The sequence below is a fragment of the Gordionus sp. m RMFG-2023 genome, chromosome 3, assembly GCF_954871325.1.
Source record: "Gordionus sp. m RMFG-2023 chromosome 3, tfGorSpeb1-WG-v2, whole genome shotgun sequence".
NCBI lineage: Eukaryota > Metazoa > Nematomorpha > Gordioida > Chordodea > Parachordodidae > Gordionus > Gordionus sp. m RMFG-2023.
In genome coordinates this window covers 39357070-39366886 of record NC_088777.1, presented here as the reverse complement: position 1 = coordinate 39366886, position 9817 = coordinate 39357070, and positions in this window count along the sequence as shown.

The following is a 9817-nucleotide window of genomic DNA, read 5'->3' as shown; positions in this document are numbered from 1 at the left end:
ATTTATTCTCATTTCGAACACATCTATAAAAATGAGTATATACTATCAGCAATAATTCACCCGCTATTTAAATTGGATTGTTCCTGGATAAAATTAGAGGTCAACCTAGATAGAAAACTTGAATTTATTTCCAGTTTAATATATTGACCAAAAAAGAAAACTTGATTCCTTTAATAAACAGCACACATACCAGATTATTCTTTGATAAAGATATAAAAAAAATTATGAGGATCTGAATGAAGATTCTTTTGAAAATGATCAATTAAGTTTTTTTCAAAAAAGATTATTCTTTTATTTTTAATAAATTCTCTTAATTAAAATTATTATTTATTAAATATAAAACAACCCTCCCATCCTCTGCAAACGTGTGTTTAGCACGGGGAAAGCTGTGTTGAGCACTAAGTTAATTTTTCAAATAACGAGTAACACGTTACTTTTTTGAATTAATCTTTAATCTACTTATAAATATATAATTTGATCTTTTCTGTTTTGTTAATGCTAAATATGGTAAAAAAAATACCAATAGTTACCTTGAGGTAAAATTATCCTCATACTTAAAAAATAAGAATGTTTGAGTATTCTTTTCTATAGAAAAAATCATAACTTTCTTTTTATTCAAAAATAAGTTTCTAGATAACCTTACATATTCGAAAAATATAGATAATTTCGATTATTTTATAATTTATTTTTATACAACACCATTGATGCACAAAACTATTAAATATATGACTTTAAATAATTTTATAGATATTCTGCTGACTTTTAATGAATAAATTACAGGTTTAACAGGGTTGTGTATTTGACCGGTCAAATACGATTCGGTAATTTGACATGTCAAATATGATTCGTTCATTTGACGAGGCAAATTCAAATATTTTTTTTAAGACAATATTAACTTTATTTTGTATATAATCGTAAAATGAATCTATAATATTTTTTTTTACGTAATTTAAAAATATATATTAAAAATATGTAAACTATTTGTAAATTAGAATCTATATAAAAAACTGTATAATAAAAAAAATAATTAGTATAGTAAATTGTATGTTGGGTGGGAGGAGGTCAAGAAAGAGAGCCGTGGATGGCAATGCAGTTAGATCTGCATTCCCTTTTGTTGAGAGTTGAAATTAAGTTTTGTGATAAAAGGGAATTAATTTTTTGAAGCCTTATTTAACATTTGGTTCAATGACCTATAAAGTCACCTGGAAAAATGCTCTCTTTTTGGAACATTATGATTGCTTCCTTTAACGGCTCTAATGAGGCCACAAATTTTTCTACAGTTTTCCAATCTTAACTGGAGAAAAAAATTCAGAGTGTAGGGGAGACTGGGCTTCTGAGTCCGTAATTCTTATGAGCCTTGAGGTTTCCTTCTGGAGTACTCAACTCTAATGGTTATTTTAACCAATTTTATTATTTTTGGTTCAGACTCGAGGCGAGAAATTAAATCACTCTGGTAACTTCTGCTGGGTAATACCAATAAATTTGAAAATTATAACAATTTCGATTTAACCTATATATAATTATATTTATTTTCTTTAAAATAAAAAATTATACTTTATTCTATTATGTCGAAAAATATATTACATATTGATATACTTTGGCTCTCCATTTAAGAATATTAAACCTATTATATTTAGTATAGGATAAACAGCATTTAAATTTCATGATTTTAAAAGCACTTTAAATGTCAGGAATTGTATAATATAATGTTTTGTCATTTTAGTAAACTATTTTAAAATATACAAAAGAAAAACAGACAACGTGAATTATACTTATTGGACCTTTACATTATCAACATATGTGTAAAAACAAAACTTTATTAGAGTAACTTATATAATGTGTTTAAAACTCCTATTTTTACATTAACTCAGTAAATTGTTAAAACATAATTTTAGCATTTTACTCTTGTTTTAAATGGCCACTTGACGTTTTATAAAACGAACTAAAATAATTAACCAGAAAAAATCATTATTAGCTACAATATTTGGACTTAATTCATTATATATAGTTTGGTTTGTATTTTCCTAAAAAAATTTTTTTAACTCGATTATCTTATTTGAATTTTCGAATAATTTTTCTAACCATTTTAAAATAAATTAGAATATGAATTGTTTTTTAAATCAATCATATATTGAACTAAGTTCAGTTTCTAAGCAAGATTTTTTTACAATCATTGAACAAAACTATCATTTAAAGTTAGCCAAGGATTCTAAATTGCACGATGTATTGCATATAGCATTCTTAGGTCACGGAATATTTGGTATGATATTTATATTATCTGGTATTATCGGTAATATACTAACGTTGATAGTGTTGAGTGATATAAAGCCGGATATTCCTATATATTTCTTTGTGCGCTGGCTCTCACTTGTAGACATTGAAACTTGCATCATGTTTTTAAACTATCCTAATATGTATTATTTGGCTAAATATTTTGACTGGAGGTTTCGATTTAATTATTATTACAATTATATCCTTTCAAAATTTGTCGTGGTCTTAGGTTTAATGGGAATGAAATCTGGAGGCATGTTGATAGCCTGCTTATCATTTGATCGTTACATAGCTATTTGTCATCCATTAAAATATAAGAAATGGACGCAAGTACCATTGCCAAAAAAAGTTGCAATGCCACTCGTTATATTAGTTATTTGCGCAATCGGAGCTTTTATGCAATTATTTAGATTTTATATTTCTGAAGTCAAACCGGATTTTCCATATGAAATATTTTTGAAAATGTCTAGTTATTACGATATATGTCAGGATGTATTGCTAAATACTTATTTAGTGAATAAAAAATTTAAAAATGCTTCTGATGCTTTTTGTGATTTTAATGCTACATACATTTCCTTTTGCAAAATTGTTATATTGACCAAAGACGATATCTATGAAAAGTATTCGTTACCTTTAAACAAATCCACAATTTACTTAAATAATGAACATCACACCATATATTATGAAACTCTTGAAAATTATATGATGTTAACTAATTTTTATTATAGAATTGCCCTTTGGATCAGAGAATTTATCACGGTTTATTCTCCTATTTTTTTAATGATATTTTTTAGTACAAGCACCTTGATAAATTTTAAAAGGGTAATATCCAAGAAGAAAATTTTAGGACAGTATGGGAAAAATATAGGTATTATTAGTGTTGTCAAATCGAATCTTAATATTAGTATTGACAATACTGCAAATAACATAATTCATAAAAAGACCGCAAAGATTCATACGATAACATATAAAAAGGAAGATCAATTACTAATGTTTGCTATACTTATCCTGGTAGTCGCATATTTGATAGGTGTGCTACCTTTGTCCTTATATTTTATTTTAACCAAAAATAATAATGGTTACGTAAATAGAAACACTTTTACCTTTGTGATAGCGGCACAGGAATTGGCACTTGCACACTCCGCCATGAATTTTATATCTCACATGTGTACTAACAAAAGTTTTAGAAATCATTTTAAAAGAAAATTTCATAGATTTATATGTTATAATAATAATAAATCCTATAATAATCATGTTGAGATTTCAAAATCAGTCTAGTTAAATTATGGAGGCTTTCTGTCGCACTTTTCAACTAATTATTATGCATGTCAATTTATTGTTATCAAATTTATTACATTTTTAAAATACCAAGTTGCCATTGCTTTATGTCTAGGCTGTGACATCTTACAGCCACATGCTTGAATCAAATCACCCATCTATTCAATGGAACAAGGCCTTAATTGTATATATAGTCGAGGGCGACACCAGCACCACTCAGTAATAAATCATGTAATAAATCGAGGTTTAACAGCTGCCCACATTCCGAGTCATCTTGAGCCCACAAATCTTTCTCAAATAGATGGCATAAGACCTAATGGTATGACAACCATACCTTGGACCCTTGGGAAGCCACTAATATGGAAGTACAGATGCGTCTCTTCATCTCTAACGTACGAGTAGAAGATTATACCCCATGCAATAAAAATAGCTATCCTTGATTAAGTAAGTAGATGTTTTTTTAAATTTCGCGAGTGAATTTCTTCAATTCACATCAGCAAATGTAATAAATACATATGTGATCTGTCTAAAAATGTGTAAGCATGGTTTATTATGTATAATATTATCAAATCATGTAGCGTTAACCGTTCAAAACTGTTATGTGGGTCGTTTTTTGTGTTAAATTGTAAATTCATTCATTTATTCTTGGTGATGAATATTTTTTTGATTATCTAGCGTAATCATTCTTATAATATATTATTATTATTATTTGTAAAATATATAAAAATAAGTAATTATAAAAAATTATTTATGTCATGTGTTTTTAAATTAATTATATTATTAATCAATTTATAGTTATTTTTAATGATTATAAAAAGAGAAAAAAACTAAAAATCATTATTTTCTTCCAAATTATTTTTTCCACGAATAAATTTATTTAAAAAAAAATTATTTTCGTACGAAGGTAACAAAGAAATAAGTACAATGACAAAAATAAAAAGGTAAAAACAAACATATATATAATATATTGTAAAAAATAAAAAACAATAACTGAGAATCCCACAAATTGAACCATTTTTAAAATAGTGGTGGCCAAGACGGATCAACGAATTTTTTTAATAGAGGATATATATATTAATGACAAATGTCGCTTTCATATTATGACCACAGGGCTCATTTATATTATAACCGAAAGGAGGAATTGTATCAGGATATTATTGAGACCAAAAGGCGGATTTGTTTTAAGAAATTAGTGAGGCGGAGAGACAGAGATTTATTAAAAACAATTAGGTTTTAGGTTGATATTTTGTTTAGAGTAATTAAGCATTGTATTTAGGTAGAATGTAAAAAGGAGTTGACCAGAATCCTCTTATCTGTAAGCGACTATCGCGCTAATACTTTTAGTAAGACCTGTCGCACATTGGCGTACGCAGCGGGGGGGGGCAGGGGGACAAATCCACCACCAAAGCCAAAAAATGCAGATGCCAGATATATTTTTCAAAAATATTTTTGTTTAGAGTGTTGTCCAGATTTAATTAAAAATATTTTTAATTCGTTTGTAAATAAAAATTTTAACTTGTAAAAATTGATAAGAATATATAAATATGTTATTTTAACAACTTTTTACAAGTCAAATAATTTTATTTTCAAATAAATTAATATAAATATGGAAATGTTTTGAATTAAATTTACACTGTACTATATTAATTTATATTTGTTAATATTTATTCCTATCTCATATTAAATATATATTTAATTACATCTATTATCATATTCATCACTAAGTTTATCAATTAATTTCGATTTCAAGTTTTTCAGCTTAATATTATCTTATTATTTTCAAATTTTTAGTGGCGTAATATTTACCATATATAAATTTCTAGTCAAATAATAATTATTCTGAAATTGTCCAACAGGGAGAAAGAAATTGCAACCTTGTCCTACGAGATAGAGTCTCCGCCATCAAGCAGTAACAGCTTTTATGGAGTTAGAAGAGCCGATTATTTGCTATTACTGACATATCACAATGGCCTGAAAGAAATTTTTCCTTAGAAGCAGGAAAATTAATGGATTCAATGCTTATTCCAAATTTTTTTTCTCATTAGAATGTATAATTATTTTATGTATTACTTTTCAAAAACATGACATGATGACTTGATTAAGAAGATGAGAATAGCGGAGAGCATTTTATTAGAATTCAAGGAAATTAGGGCTAATGTTAATGAAGAATTTCATATTTTATATGTTATTGTTAAGTCAAAAGCAGAGCTATAGGTGTTTAATATTTGTCTCACTCGACTTGCAGCAAGGCAAGCTCATAGTTAAAACATTAATATAGGACCAGTAGAAGAGTATATCTTAGATACAAATTTATAAACCAAATAAATGAATGGTTTTTAATTCATTATGCAGCACTTACCAATCTGCAAATATTATTTCCATAAAAGCCTTCCCAACCTTTTTCAGATGGTGATAGAAAAAAAAATATTTGTTGGATTTTTATCATGAAGATGTTAAAGTGTCTTATGATGCCTTATTAGCTGAATAACTATGTTTATAAGATTAACTATGGTTGATACAGTCCCAAAAAATGCTTTGGATGCTCTGCATTATTTTAAACACATTTTAGATTATATTCCCAATGTATTAAAAGAGTTTAGATATATATTAGCAACTCTTCCCAATAATAAACTAATGAGAGAACATTCTCTTTTTTAAGAAGAATATCAGAGCCCTGCAGAGATACTATTTGCGGGGCACGACCCGGATTTTTTTAAAGATTATTACGGATAAGCTCAATTTTCAGGCCCGGCCCGGCCTTTTTTAAAATAAAATTTTCAGGCCCGACCCGGATTTTTTTAAAATAAATTTTATTTATTTTTGATTTTTATAGCTAATAATAACGATTTCAAATATAGGCTGTTTTAAAATATACAATCCGGCCCGGATATTTTTTTAAAAAAAATTTTCAGGCCCGGCCTAGATGTTTTTTTTTTAAATTCAGGCTCAGCCCTGGTGTTTTTTTTAAAAAATTTCGGGCTTGGCCATACGGTTCGGCCCGGGGGCCGGGCTTGCACGTCTCTGAAAAACATACCAAGAAGTACAACTTTTGAAAGTAGATTGAAAGGTTTGGAACTTTTGAATATTCATAGGCATTTGACAACAAGCAAGGATGAGATAATTGAAAAATTAGCTCAATCTCAACGAAGATTGGATTTTACATTGTAAATAATATAACATACAAAATACAATTATTCCCTAAGCTTTTTGTGTATTAATTTATATTTCTAACATTTAAATTTTTTATACTCTATATAAATTTTAAAGCTCAAAAAATTCAAATTTCTATTTTTGGTCATTTAATTAAGTGATTCTTTACATATAATTTTTTTATAATTCACATTAATTTAAAATTGTGTATTAGAAATAGTTATTAGTCCTAATAAATTTATGCTTGATATTTTTAAAAAACAATAATATTTCTTAAAAAATTTTATTATCCCCCCCCCAGACCAAATTCCTGCGTACGCGCCTGCTGTCGCACCAAAGTGCTGCCCGATTTTTGTTTATAAGACCTGTCATGCACAAGTGCTACCTAAAAAAAATTTTTACATACCGGACTATAATGGTAAGGAACGGTTGTATATTTCAAGAGTTGATTAAAGGATGGACAGATAGTGATGTAAGCAAATCAGCGATTAAAATAACACTTATTTAATAATAACTTATATAATCTAAACGATGTTACAGGGATGAGTTAAGAAAAAATACTTTTTTATTAATTTTATATAATGAATCAAAATATATCTAAAGTTCTAGCTAAAGGGATGTTAATTTGAATAATAAAAATATAAAAAAATAAATAAAGGATTAAATATGTTTGTGTGGTTAAACATGTTACTTAACTTACAGTACAATTTGATTATAACATAATATAAATTGAATAATAAAAGAATTATATAAATTATAGCAGGGGCGTCGCTAGCCTTTACAATCTCAGGGGGCTCAACTAAAAAAATTTTATTGGCCGGGTTTTATATTAATATATTATACTTTTTTAAAATTTGCTAACTCTAAACAATTATTCTGAATTTCATATTTTGTCATTTATTAAATTTAGCATACAAAATAAACTAACATATAAATAATTAAAACAATACAAGACATATCTAAGAATAAAATTTTTTAATACAAAATCTATTTATTACAGTATAAAATATTTTCGATGGTTGATATAAAAGAATTTTGTGTCTAAACAAGTGATAAAAAGGTTAATTAATTTGCCTCAATTAATAATGGTTTTTTAAAAACCACATAAGGCTATATAATTTTTAGCAACTTACATTGACAAAGGTCAAGAAACTAATGTAACTCTCTGTTACCATTTTAGACAATGTTTTATAGAATGGGGTAATAAGAAAAAATTTATAGGCCTTACCAAATTAACAATACTTGAAGAAGAGAATATAAACGACCAATCCAAATCATAAAAATATATCGTAGTTAGAGCTTCCTCTTAGATGACATGATGGAAGCTAGATAAGTAATCGAGAAAATTATTGTGAGTTATTAAATTTATAAAAGATTATCTTCCATTTTTAATGATATATAGACTACACAGTTGGCCATTATTGTATATCTAAAATATGTAATCATATGCTCTCAGCAGCTGTAGTAATAATCTTAAATTACATAGCCACACAAATAATAGATGCTGGTTAATTTATAGTCATAGCCATTACACTCACGATGGTAACCCATATCAAAATTTATTATGTTGGATAAATTGATGAAAGAAAAACACTAAAAATATTTAGAAGAAATTATGCAAATATATTGAAGCCTTAAGTTATTTACACGGCAAGGATGACATATTAGAAATGAAACATTTTGTAACTATAAAATAAGAACCGGAGTGATATCATGAAAGCAATTAAAATTTTATATATTATTGTCGCACCATCTCTAGTTGGTTTAAAATAATAGCAGTTTGTAATAATATCTAAAATATATTCGTATTAAAAATTTAACTCAAAACTGTTTTTCAAAGAAGAAAAAAATAGCTTTCCTAAAAACACGTAAAAAAAGAGAAGAAAAGATATTTAATTTATTACATCCATTGTGGGATCAATAATAAGATGTTTTATTATAATAATATTTTAAATAAATAGATAGCGTTAAATAATTGAAAGCATATTGTTACTTATATTTATTATCAAAAGCATTGATTAGTAAAATTTTAAAAATATTAACTGAAATATATTATATAACTATCAAATACGTCTGCAAAAGTGGCATTTTACCATTTTACCTAATATTTTATAATTAATTATATATAATAGAGAATTATAAACTATATGTCTACTTACTTTTTATAAATAAATCTCTTATACTTATTTGGATTTGGACCTAGAAATTAATTTTAGAAAGAGACATGATAATTAAATTTAAAATCAATAATATAGTTGATTAGTGATGTTAAACTCGGCTAATTACAAATAAATTTGTTAATTTTCAATTAATAAATGATTATATTAATTTAATTAGGGTTATATAATAATTTAAATAATAAAAGTCAATAAAGATTCAACTTTTAATGCTAAATTAATATTTAGTGAGTGATATTGATATATTTTTAACACAGAATTTGTTCGCAAACTGACATAGTGAAAATATAATTTATATGTATTAATCTAATCTAATAATTAAAATAATAAAAATTTAGATAGTCTTATTAATTTTTAAATAATAAAATTAAATCTATATATTACTCAATAGAATTATAAATGAAATTGTTCTGGGAGCAATTAAAAAAATTTATTTCAAGGGGATATTAAGAAGTCATTAAAAAAAATTTTTGCTTCAGGGGGCTATTCAAATTTTTCAGGGGGCTCGAGCCCCTCCGCCCCCCCCCCCCAGTGACGCCACTGAGTTATATTTATAAAATATAAGCGAGTGGTTAAATGTAATAAATATATCATTTAGGTTACATAAATAAAATATCAAATGACCCAATTAATTTTATCTTATTAAATAAATTAAAGTTTCTAATATTATAACATAGTCATTAATATTTTAAAAATAATATCAAATCTATATATAATACGTTATAGAATTCTAAGAATAATATTCAAAGGTCTATACAAATTTTTTAGGAGGCTCTAACCCTTGTGCTTCCCTCTTTATCGCCCAACGCTACTGAGAATAACTAACATCAGAAAACTTAGCACACATTTGTTTGGATATATAAACAAATAACTTTGCGCAGATATTCATATAAATAAGATTGATTATTCTTATAATTTTAAACATTTAAATCTTTAAGAAA